Below are 12,500 nucleotides of genomic sequence, written 5' to 3'. Positions count from 1 at the left end.
TCACCTGCATGTGTTTGGAAAATACTCATTTCACTTTTGCATGCATTGCACCAGCAAAAATCCAGGCTAAATTTTGCACTGGGTGTAAAGATACTGAGAGAGGAATGTAATCATACATCCAGCAAGACTAGAGGCATTCTGCTTCATACTCTAATATTTTATTATGCACAACTGATCCAGTGTCACTACCCAATGATAGACTCACAATGGCTCTATCTGGACCCACAATGACCCTATCTGATTCATTTTCAACAACAACAACAACAACCACAACAACTACTATGGTATGTGTTACCACAAAACACAATATACAGTAACTCAAATATCTCTCTAATTTTATTGTTGTAAGTACCGTATATTCATTATTAACACTATTACAATAGGAGCAGTCTCAGAAGTTAATATCCAAACCCATGCACAGCAAGAGAAAAACTAGAATAACATACAGCTGTATTAATGAAAGTAAGATAGTTTACTTGAATAAAAAAACCAAATTATACTTGCTTGGCCAAACATTGACTTAGAAGGTGTGGCAATTTTGAAGAGCTGTTTGGAAACCATCTTGTATTAATCACTGACATGCTCACATCTGTGATGTTTAATATACAGTAATACAGTTGTCATCATGCATGATCTCATGCAGGAAAAAATGAGAGATGAATAACAACCCTGGCTTTTTTTCATCACAAAACCAATAAAATATTCAACACTGAACTCCTCATCAAAATCTGCTTGCCATGCATGGTTTGACCAGATCAGAACACACAGCAGGAAGGGGTTTAGACTTCAGCACTGGAAGTAGAATAAATGAAATGTTTAAGAAACAACAGGAAACTGATCAAAGTAAAACAATAATATTAACACTGCTCATTTTCATGCACAGATGTCACCTAAGATACTTGAAAAAACATGGCAATCTGTGCCCTATTTGTAAAGATCCCTTTCTAAAAAAAAACTACACAACTAAACTGACTCCCTTAATAAGAGGTTTTGTCTAACAATGCAGATAAAAACAGTTGCTCACATCTTGAAAGTAATGACAGTCAAAATGACAGCCAGCCAGATATCATCACTTTCCACAAGATTTCTTCAGGTCAGAATGACTGGGGCAATGAAATCAACAGAAATCTAGAGATCAATTTAATTTAATGAATAATCATACCACAACCTAGTGTGCCCTGGAAAGCAACACAGAGCTGGAAAAGAGAGAGCATCACCATCTACTAGACAAACCATTGCTGTTGCTGTGGACAACCAGGTCACAGAAAATCCATGGCTCTCTTATCACATGTCGGAGGTTAAAACTTCTGTTGTGTCAAAACCCTCAGCGTTTCTAGAGGAATTGCCCTTAAGCGAAAAACAGTAAACAAAAAATATTGTCAATGTTGTTGTTTAAAATTTACAACTTTTAGGTCTTCAACGGTGTGACTGAAACATGAGTAAACATGGTTTGGCGAAGGTAACTTTAATGGAAACGACATAAACAAATAAATATTTGATGCCTAAAATAAGCTTACCTCTTTTGACTTTCTTGTTGGAAACAACTCGGAACTACTGTTTAGTTTTTCTGTCGAGTCCATGTTGAGCGTGAGATCTTGATCATCAAAAGGGTTCAAAAGAACTTTTCCTTCACCGCCGAATAAACTCAAAAACAAAGAGCTCAAAAGCTCGTTAACATGATACGTTTCCGGGACTATCATTGGCTCTCATGAAAAAAGCACTCCCGAGAAGAGCAGAAAAATGGCTGCCGTTTGAGAATCGGTAACTTGTTGGTTTCCGTTCTTTTCAGAGCGATCAAGGCTAGTTTTAACACAATTTCAAGTGGAATGTATTCTTAGAAAACGTTTATGTTGTGTAACACGTTTGAAACTCCAATCCAACTAGTATCCTCGGAAAATTTGCTCCTGGAAAATTTTATTTCGTGGGATAAGAGCTGCGAAAGAGGTGAGTTTTTTACGCAATTTTTAATGTGGAAAGTTTGTTGCCACCGGGTACAAAAAGTTACTGTAATGTGCAAAAAGGAGGATTCCCAAGGTTTCCGTTCATGTGTGAATTGGCTTCTACCAGGTGGCAGGGAAATGGCAATATTGTTCAACGTGAAGGTTATTTTTTTCTGCGTTACTCCTTACGATCGGCACCTCTACATGAATGATCAACGATTCGATCACATGTGAATTTGATTTTGAATGTGATTGCGTCATTGGGAACGTAACCCTAGTACCAAATATTTTAAATAGCTGCTTTTAAGGTCATTTATATTTCCTTTTCTGGTGAATGTCTAAGTTATTATACTTTTTAGCAGTCACAACTCAACGATCCTTCTGTTCAAGTAGTTACCAAGTTATGGATTTGCAATAATCAAATTCAAAATCCATGTTCGTTAAAATAATGTTTGGAAGAACAGAAGTGCAGGTACAGATGTATATAGATATCTATAGATGCAGGTTTGTGACTGTTTTTCAAATCGTTTTTTTTTTTGGACTGTTGTTTTCTGGAAGCATTAATGATGTAATTTTGGTTTTAGGGGACTGTCATGTGTTATTGGATCAAGGAATCTGTTTTGAGTCAAGTATGGTTGACAGTGGATAGTTGTTCCTGAAAAGGCTGAAAGGAAGCTTTATTGCCTTGGACGTTTTTTGGTTACACCCCACATGTTTGCTCGTTTGCTCAAAAGTTATTAATATATTATGTGATTTGGAGCTGTAGCTAGAAACAGTGTCCCATGCATAAGGTCTCATTGGGTTTGATGGCAGTAAAATAATTCGGTAAAAAATATGTTTAAAGTTTTTATCATAACTTCTCATGTTGGTCCTGCGGGACTTCAAACATGCTCTACCATTTTGCACAAGGAACTTGTCAATCAACTGTTACCTTTTGGTGTATTTGCAATATGATCTTTGGATAGCAATTGATTTATTTTTGTTATTCCTTATGTGTAGATATCCTATGTCTGTCACATAGTTAGTTTTAAGCTTTTATTTCCTGTAGTGTATCTTTATTATAGTTAGCACATGACCCCACAAGCATGTACAATTATTGCTTTAATATTGATTGTGTTTGAATAAAGGATATTGTTGTCTTGTCTTGTAGATAATGCAAAACAGCCTCAGACTCAGTTGTATTTGCATTATTTCTGAATGTTACTTTTAAAGGGCAAAGCATTAAAAAGTGTACATAGTTTGCAGGAGGTCACGAAAAATATTCAAATATTCACTGATTTGAAGTTCCTGAGGCAGGTAAATCTTGACGAGTTTACCATATTTGGAATATACAGCATTTCTATTTGGGCATGTTTAAGTCCACAGAACTCATTTTCTTTATGTTGAGAAGTACTGTAACACTGTTGACTCCATGGGGTTCCCCATTGACGAGTAAAATCGTCTGGTGTTAGACAAAGCAAAATACTCTGGCTTTACATGTAGACAGAGTAAAATACCAAGCATGGCTGGTTTAGGGGTGAAAGGGTTAAATTCCATCATTACTTTGACTTTCTTTTTCTTCATTTGAACAAAAACAAAGTGATTAATCATCATCTCCACCATTGCTATACAACTGCATTAATTGGCTTTTAGAACAAAGTATCAAAGTTGAAGCTGGTGGCTCGAGGAGTAAACTTTGCAAAAAAGTTAGCTTAAAAATACTTTTATGGTATTTGAGTATTATAGTACAATAAATTTGCATAATATCATTAAAGTCATTAAACCAATGAGAATCCAAACACGAGGATGCAGTTTGCTCAAGAGGGGTATTTTTAAAAACAAAAAGCAACCCTTAAAGGTAACAGAATCTTGTTTTGTGGATGTAGGCTAAACAAATCAGACCCCTCAGAGGAACCAGTGCTAAATTGACAAATGACTGGCATTATATAATTCATACGTAAAAGCTATTTGCTCGCGTAGCAAATTGTTCCACAGTTCCATTCATTTTTCAGATTGATAGGCTTAAATGTACTGCAGCAACTCTGCCAGCTCTTTGGTCTCAGTATCATAAGCAGTACAAGTCCGCAAATTTTTCTCCAAAAAGGAACAACAAGAACAACAGTCATTTTCGTAAGGGAATCCCCCTTGGGGTAGTTTGTTCACTTCACCACCAGTGTTTAACACTATCCAGGGAGTAAAGCAAGGATGGAAATTGAATACAGCTTAAATAAATTGGACCACTTTTTTTGCTTCTTACACTTACTGCATTCAACTTTAGTTTATTCATCCTTTGAAATGGTAGGAATGATTACTATTATTTACAGCAATTGCTAAAAATTCATTGCATCTAATGTTGAAATATTTTTTTACATATGAGTCTTAACTATTTATGAGTCAATGAGTTAGTGCAGTTACCCTAACCCATAAAATGAAAGCTAAAATTTCAGAGAGTGCTTAGGCCTAATCACTGAAACGAGGCCTTAGGCTTGATCAATAAATTATTGCTATATTGACTGTGAGTCTCATTGACTAATTGACTCATAAATTATGGGCCCTTTACATATGGAAAGGTAACAGGAGTTATTTCTGTGAAGTCTTATCCAGAAAACTGCGACCTGGGACTATGCCCCTTTCAAATGTAGCTTTGTATGCTTTTGCTCAATGTTTTTGAACGATTATTACAGAAATATGAAGTTATGGTTTCTTTAAAGTTAAAGCTAATGCAAGGGGATTAAAATTATTGAAGCAGCTGTGTTGCAACCAGAGTCCGCAAAGGGAGGTTAAATAATTTGTTGTACCAGAAGTACTTAGTAGGCCAGCGTGAAATTTGTGAAAAGTTTTGGTGGGTGGCACTGAATCACCTTCAACAAGTTTTCTAAACTTTCAAGATACCTAATTTTATATCTTCCTGCTGTTTTATTGCTGGAAGATAAAATCAATTCCTGATTAAGTATTTTTTGTTGTCACATTAACCCACTACAATGTGGTGAAAGCGTATTATTAGCTGTAGTAATATTTTGTTACAGTAAAATTCTCCCTGATAGTAAGCTGGACTTCTGAATCAAATTCTCAACTTAGAATATTGTTGTTTTGGCTATTCAGAGTTAACCTAATCTATGTTTATTTCTATAATTTGGAGGAAAGCAAACAATTGCCATTTGACTTGGAACAACTATAACAAAATATAATTGCAACTAAAAGGTTTTCCTTCTAGTGTACCCAATATGAGGTGCTATGACATGTTAAGTATGATCTTGGTTATTACTGCTAAATTCATTTTAAAATTTATTTTTGAACGACTGAAATACATTTCTAAATTTTCCCCTCGGTCTTAATAGATTTTCCTCAATGGACCACTTGAATGGCAATTTTAACAACTTAGTTTTGAAAAACAGTGCGAAAATCTTAACATTTTCTGTTAGATGCGGGCCCCCGCGGAAACAGTGTGTAAATATTTAGTTGGAAGAGAAACCATTTGGAAATTTAGTGGTATCTTCTTTGTTCCACTTTTTAAAAGATAAACGCATGAAATTGAAATCAAGATCGTAATCCAGTGATTAGCTGGTAAGCTCCACAAACGAATTTCCACTCGAACACCAGCAACCGATACTCGCGTTGACCTTGAAGTTTTTAAAGAAATTTCCCTTGCAGCACTATTGGCTTAAAAGAGAATCTCGCTGGCACAGAAACGCACTACGCAGTCAAACTTTCGTCCGTTTTACTGGCCTGAAAAAGGGTCTTTTTTTTGTCGATGGAGAGCTAATAAACACCGAATGGCAGCCATGTTTGATTTGAGGTATTGGAGTCACATGACAAGGCCTCGACCAATCAGACATTTTTCGCCAGTGAAAAAAGCTCGAATGTGTTCGAAGCAGAGCATGCGCACTCATTTTGCCGCGGTGTCACCGTGAGAGCCATCACTCTGATAATAATTTATTTAATGCTAATTCAAATTATCTTTCTTTATCGCTTTCACTCGATGCTACAATCTAAGACATAATTAGTTGGGACACTTGAGCCGCACTTCAATTTTAACTTACGAATAATGCCTGCTCTCTCTCCCCCCTCAATGTTGCCTTAGAAATTTTTTTTTTATCGCCTGAGCAATTAAGTATTTTTACCGTTCCGACTTTTGTCAACATTGAGGGGGGAAAGAGCGAACACTGTCCCAACAATTATGTCTTAGATTGTATAAGTGAGAAAGCCGACAAAAATTACATGATTGAGATCAACAGAAAGTGATCTCTTCTTGTAGAACTTCGCTTTGTAAAAGTTTTCTTGGCACAATAATTAAAACTAAGAGGTTTTCGAACAAATTTTAATGCTTTAAGGTTTAGTAATAATAAATGGTTTGTGGAAAAAAATGTAGAATAATATTATTACCGTAAATGAAGCTGTGACATGCATTTGGATTTGGCGACAACAAAGAGCGGGAAGTCAACAGTTGATTGACACAGTTTCAGCACGGTGTAATTGAATTGCACAGTGCCTCCAGCCGTTTGGCTCAGTGGATATTGCATTAATTGGTGCTAAACTGTTCTTAAAACAAGTTAGGGATATGGAAGCCGTTAGCCTTCTTGAAGGCGAGGTGTTAGAAAACGGTACGGGGCACGTTTTAATGGAAAATGCGCAAGATTCTACACCGCCTGAAGACAATCAACCGTTGAGCTCGCGTCAGGTTCGCAGCGTTTATTTACTTACCTACAGCCAGGCAGATGTTGTTGTGAGGCGGAAGTTGTATTTCTCAACGACTTCAGATGGTCACCACAGATAATTCCTTGGCACGACTTGCTGCTTTTGCTTGAAGGTCAGGAAGTCCACCTACCGGCCCCAAAGACCCGTTACAAACAAGATATTTCATTTAAAGGTGACACGCCCATTTTTTGCACTGCAAAAGACGAGCTTTCTTATGTACGGGGTGGTGTTCTGGATCAAAGGGAGACAGAAATGATGCGAGTCCGTTGGGTTGTGTACTCCCTGTATTCTCAAATTCCCGAAGAAGAACAAGTTAGTGTGCCGGCATGCTCACGTTGTTTCAGTGAGCTCATTTTTCCACAAGGGTGATAATGAGATAAGCTGATCGGAGAAAGGTGAAGGACAAAAGCACTTCACCATTTAGTTCACCATAGTAAAAGTGCTCGCTGTTCAATAGCTAAAAGCCGACACAATAATTTGTCGTTAACATTTTATTAAAAATATCACACATGTTATTTCACAAGTTTCGAAATGGCTTTATCGAAGGACTTTGAGTAGTTAAGCGCTGCTTCACCATGGTAAAGTGATATTTTGAAGGAAAACTTCCGGTGTTCCTTTAATTATTACTTAATCATGGTGAAGCAACGTTTATTTCTTTCGGAAGCACAGAAATTGGAAAGAACACCAGTAAGTGTCTTTAGCTTTACCATGATCTTCTAGTTACTGGCTATTGTTGGTCTTATGCTATATTTCCCTAGCAATGACAACATTCATTATGATTTTAATAGTCTAATTCATATAATGTACGGTACTTTTTAAAAGATATGTGTATCGCGGAAAGCCTTTGAAGTTTTGTAAGTTGTTAATTACGTTTAGTCACAGTTCATCATTTCCTCTATTTGTTCAGTTCTCAATTCTTTATGTGAGCCACTGGAGTAGTAAGCTTATCATAAACAAATGAAACTGACTGGGACGAGTGACTGCACATGGCGGACGTGTTTTTCTGAGCTCCGTGGCTCTGAGAGATAAAACATGAGATAATGGCAGGACAATGGTGGAGACTGGCCGGATTGTACGTAAAAGAAGTGATCTTAGTAGTGCCAGCAGCGAAGAATCTATAAAATCTTCAAACGCAAAGCGATTTAATGAAGAAAACATAGCGACTATGGGAGACGTTGCACGTGGCGTTCAATCTGACCACGACTTTACACTGGCAACGATTTGGGAGGCGGTGAAAAGAATTGAAACTAATACTAATTTAATGCTTGAAGAACAGAAAAATTTAAAAAGAAATTACGAAGAACTACAAGTCAGTCTAGAGTTCACACAAGCAAGGGTTGACTCTGTGGTGAAAGAGAATGAGGAGCTAAAGAACAAGATAAAAACTGTGTTAAACAACTGCGGTAGTCTACAGCAGAAAGCCGTAGATTTGGAGAATAAGTTAGAGGCTAGCAAGGCACAGAAGCTTTCCTTAGAAGTGAAAGTAAATGAGCTCTCATTAAAGCACGACGATCTTGAACAATATACTAGGAAATTTAACTTAGAGATATATGGCATTCCCGAAAAAAGCGAAGAAGATACAGAACAGATCATCCTTGACCTTGGGAAGTGCTTGAACGTGGACCTGGCACCAGAAGACGTCGATATTTCCCACCGAGTTAAAAAAGGTAACATCCAACCTAGGCCAATTATTGTTAGATTTTCCAATTATTATAGTAAAGAAAGAATGTATCACAATCGTCGTAAGCTGCGCAGAGCAAACGTTCGGGAGTCTTTGCGAGGCGCAGAAAGAGTGTACATAAACGAAAATCTGACGGCTCAAAGGGCAAGTTTATTCAAGAAAGTGCGAGATAAGAAGAAGATTGGCGAGTTTGGACTCTGGACGGCAAGATTTACGTCAAAACAGATCCCGCAAACAACGAAATAATAAAAATTCAACATCTTAAAGATCTTGATAAGCTTTAGATCTCAAGTATGTATAATATTTATATTATCCATTTCGTTAAGTCTTCCCTGCCTGCAAGATATTGGTTCAACTATATTGTTTTTTTTTCCCTTTGTGTATCTCAACTATCTAGTCATGTTTTTTTTCTCTCTCTCGAGTTAGAAATTTGCATTTGATTGTTGGTTGAACTGTTTAATCCCAGGGGAAAGAACTATTTTATACCGGTGTGATTGTTGTCGATACAGTGTTACTAGTTTTCTATTGTGTTACATTATTTATTTTTTGAAGCGTAGCTTGTTTGTAATTAACTTTACTTGTTTTTAGTCTTCTAGCCGTTAATTCTAGCTTATTATTGTCGCTGTGCTGTTGTTCTTTTTTTCGTGTAGGTTGGTATGTGTAGTCTTTTGAAAATAATTAGTCTTAATGTTAGGGGTTTGCGTAATTAAATCAAACGGAGAGGAATCTTCTCATATTTAAAGAACCAAAAGGCGACACTATATTGTCTTCAGGAAACTTTTTCTCAGGAAAAGGATGAGAATATCTGGTCTGAGGAATGGGGAGGACAAACTTTATTTGCTCAAGGGTCGGAGCACTCTAGGGGTGTATGTATCCTTCTGAAATCTAACGCTCATCTCAGTCTTCATATTATTTCCAGTGATCCAAATGGTAGATACATTAGAGCTAAACTTAAAGTGGGAGACGAAGAACTCTTTGTGGTCAATATCAATGCGCCAAATCAGCATAATGAAAAATTGTCTTTTATTAAAAACCTTGTACCTGATCTTATAGCTAAAACAGATATTACGAAATTAATAATCACAGGGGACTGGAATTGCACTTTAACGCCAAAAGATAAAGCAGGCGGCCTCCCTTGGAGTGAAACAGAATATAGGAACTCGATCATCCGCCTTATGAAGGAATTTGGCCTAAATGATATTTATCGTAAATTTCATCCGAATACTAGAGCCTTTACTTACGAGTCAAAAAGCTTAAAGATGAACTCTATGCTAATTAATAACACTGCCCTAATTTATACGGTGGATAATTTTAAAGTTAAAAAGTTATTCTGATTTTTAATTTTTTTTTTTTATATCATTGTAAATATCTTTGTAAATAGATTCTCCATTTTACTTATCTATAGGCTTTTATCTTAATTGCTGTAATTTCTATTCACTGTTTTTGTTTTTAGAGGGCCACTAGGGAGAATACGTTTATAGTAATAGGTGTTACCCTCTTTAAATAGAGGTTATTATTATTATTATCAAGAATTGATTATTTTTTGATCTCCAATTCTATGACTGCTCATGTGAAAAAGGCGGAAATTCGTGTGTCTATTGCCCCTGATCACAAGGCAACTTTTTTATCTCTAGAAATTCATGGAGACTTCAAAAGGGGCCCAGGGTCCTGGAAATTTAATAACCAGCTGTTGGAGGATGAAAACTTCGTTCAACTTGTTAACAGGACATAGCCAGAAATTTTAGATAAATATAAGAATCTTGAAAATAAACGATTACTTTGGGAAATGATTAAAAGAAAAAAAGGCGAGAAGTAAAACAAAGAGAAATAGAATTGCAAAATGAAATCAACGAGCTAGACCAGAAAATATGTAACGACCTTTGCCTTGAATTACTTTCAGGAGCTTGTTAATATGTATAACCTTGACTAGCGACGGAAATTTGTCTTGTGGAACAATAGGGAAATAAAGATTGAGGGGAAAACATGGTTTGAAAAAGGAATCTTTTTGGTACAAGATTTGCTTAATGAAGATGGAAAGTTCTTGTCTCTCCAAGAATTTCAGGATAAATTTGATTTAGAAATTAAATTTCTTCAATATTTTCAAATGATTGCTGCTATTCCCAGCGAGATTAAATGTAGTGAATATAAAACGCAAATTGCGCCTGATGATCTCTTCAAAATGGAGGATATACTTCAGTTAACTAAAAACCCTTCGCTCTCCTTGGCCAAAATGAGGTGCAAACATTATTACAAACTTTTTAATGAAAACTGTATCATTGTGCCTACTGGTGTGAAAGCTTGGGAACAACTCTTCCCTGATTCCTTTGTTTCCTGGAAAGCTAACTTTCAAAAGATATATGAAATAACTAAAGATAATAAACTAAGGCAATTCTTATTTAAGCTCCTGGATAACTGTTACTAAGCGAGAACTGAAAAGATTTAAAATTACAGTCGATGATCAATGCTCTCTATGCTCAAGTCAAGACTCTATACTTCATACATTTTTGGACTGTTCTACTACGTCCTCATTTTACAACGATATTGTGAAATCAACGAGCTAGACCAGAAAATATGTAACGACCTTTGCCTTGATACCAATACCTTGAATTAATATGAAGAGGCTAAAAAGCAACTGAAAGATTTATATGACATGAAAGGCAGAGAGACAATGTTTCGTTCTAAATCTCGCTGGATTGAGCAGGGAGAAAAGCCAACCAAATATTTCTTTAATTTAGAAAAGAAAAAATATGAAAAGAAACTAATCAAGGACTAAAAACTGAGAATCCTGCTGAGCCATTAATCAATATCAAGGACATAGGTAACAAAATTGAGGAACACTTTACACAACTTGTGAGTCGTCAAATAGTGGAGGATGAAACTTTGAATGAAGCTAACTTTGACTCATTCGTGGAAGAGCTAGAGATGCCAAAGCTAACAAAGGAAGAACAAGATCTAATTGAACACGACTTATCAATTGCAGAAATGAAAAATGTTATTAAGTATTTTCAAAAGGGCAAGACTCCGGGTGACGATGGCTTTCCTGTCGAATTTTACGCAACCCTTATAGAACTAATCGGACCCAACTTGTTGGATTCTTATAATGAAGCTTTTCAAGAAAACAAACTCTCGATTTCGCAACGAAGAGGAATTATCAATCTAATCCCCAAGGGCGATGAGAACTTAAACGATTTAAGAAATTGGCGACCCATTACTCTTCTTAATGTGGATTATAAGATTCTTGCAAGAATCATAGCAATGCGTATGGAACCTTTCTTGCCAAAACTAATTCATCCTGACCAAACTGGCTTTATTAAGGAAAGTATAATTATAGGGCAAAATATTAGGCTTCTAAACGACTTAATGTCGCACACCGAACGCAATAATATTTCTGGTATCTTTCTCTTTGTAGACTTTGAAAAGGCTTTTAATTCGCTAGAATGGGATTTTTTGCATAGGGCTCTAAAAGCTTTTAACTTTGGACCAGCTATTAGGAAATGGATTACAGTCCTCTACAACGATGTCGAAAGTGGAGTGATGAATGGAGGCTATATGACTACTTACTTTAAAATATCAAGAGGGGTACGGCAAGGCTGTCCACTTAGCCCATACTTATTTATTCTTTCTGTCGAATTGTTAGCACTGAAACTCCGTCATATTCCAGAGTGCAAAGGTATCTCTCTTCCAAACTCTCAAGAAGTGAAGCTATCTCAATTTGCCGATGACACAACACGCATTTTAAGTGATATAGACTCCCTTAAGGCTTCTTTGTATTGTATTAACATCTTCGGAGAAATATCAGGTCTTAAATTAAATGCGACAAAGACAAAAGCTATGTGGATTGGATCGAAGAAAGAGTGCAAGAATAAGATATTGAATTTCACATCGATAAGAGAACCTATAAAAATCCTTGGTACATATATATCATACGATCAACAAAAAGCTAATGGGGCCAATTTTTTTAGCAGAATTCAAAAAATGAAGATGAAACTGAATATGTGGCAGACGCGTGACCTTTCTCTTTATGGCCGAAAACAATAGGAGTATCTCAGTTGATATACACTGCTTCGATGCTTACGGTCCCTGAAAATATTATTCAAAAAACGCAAGCTGAACTCTTTGCTTTCCTGTGGAGAAATAAGAAAGAAAAAATTAAGAGAAAAGTGATTTATCAACCTCTTGTAGATGGAGGTTTAAATTTTATTAAT

The sequence above is a fragment of the Montipora foliosa genome, chromosome 1 (assembly GCF_036669935.1).
Source record: "Montipora foliosa isolate CH-2021 chromosome 1, ASM3666993v2, whole genome shotgun sequence".
Taxonomy (NCBI): Eukaryota; Metazoa; Cnidaria; class Anthozoa; order Scleractinia; family Acroporidae; genus Montipora; species Montipora foliosa.
This window is presented reverse-complemented; position numbering follows the sequence as displayed.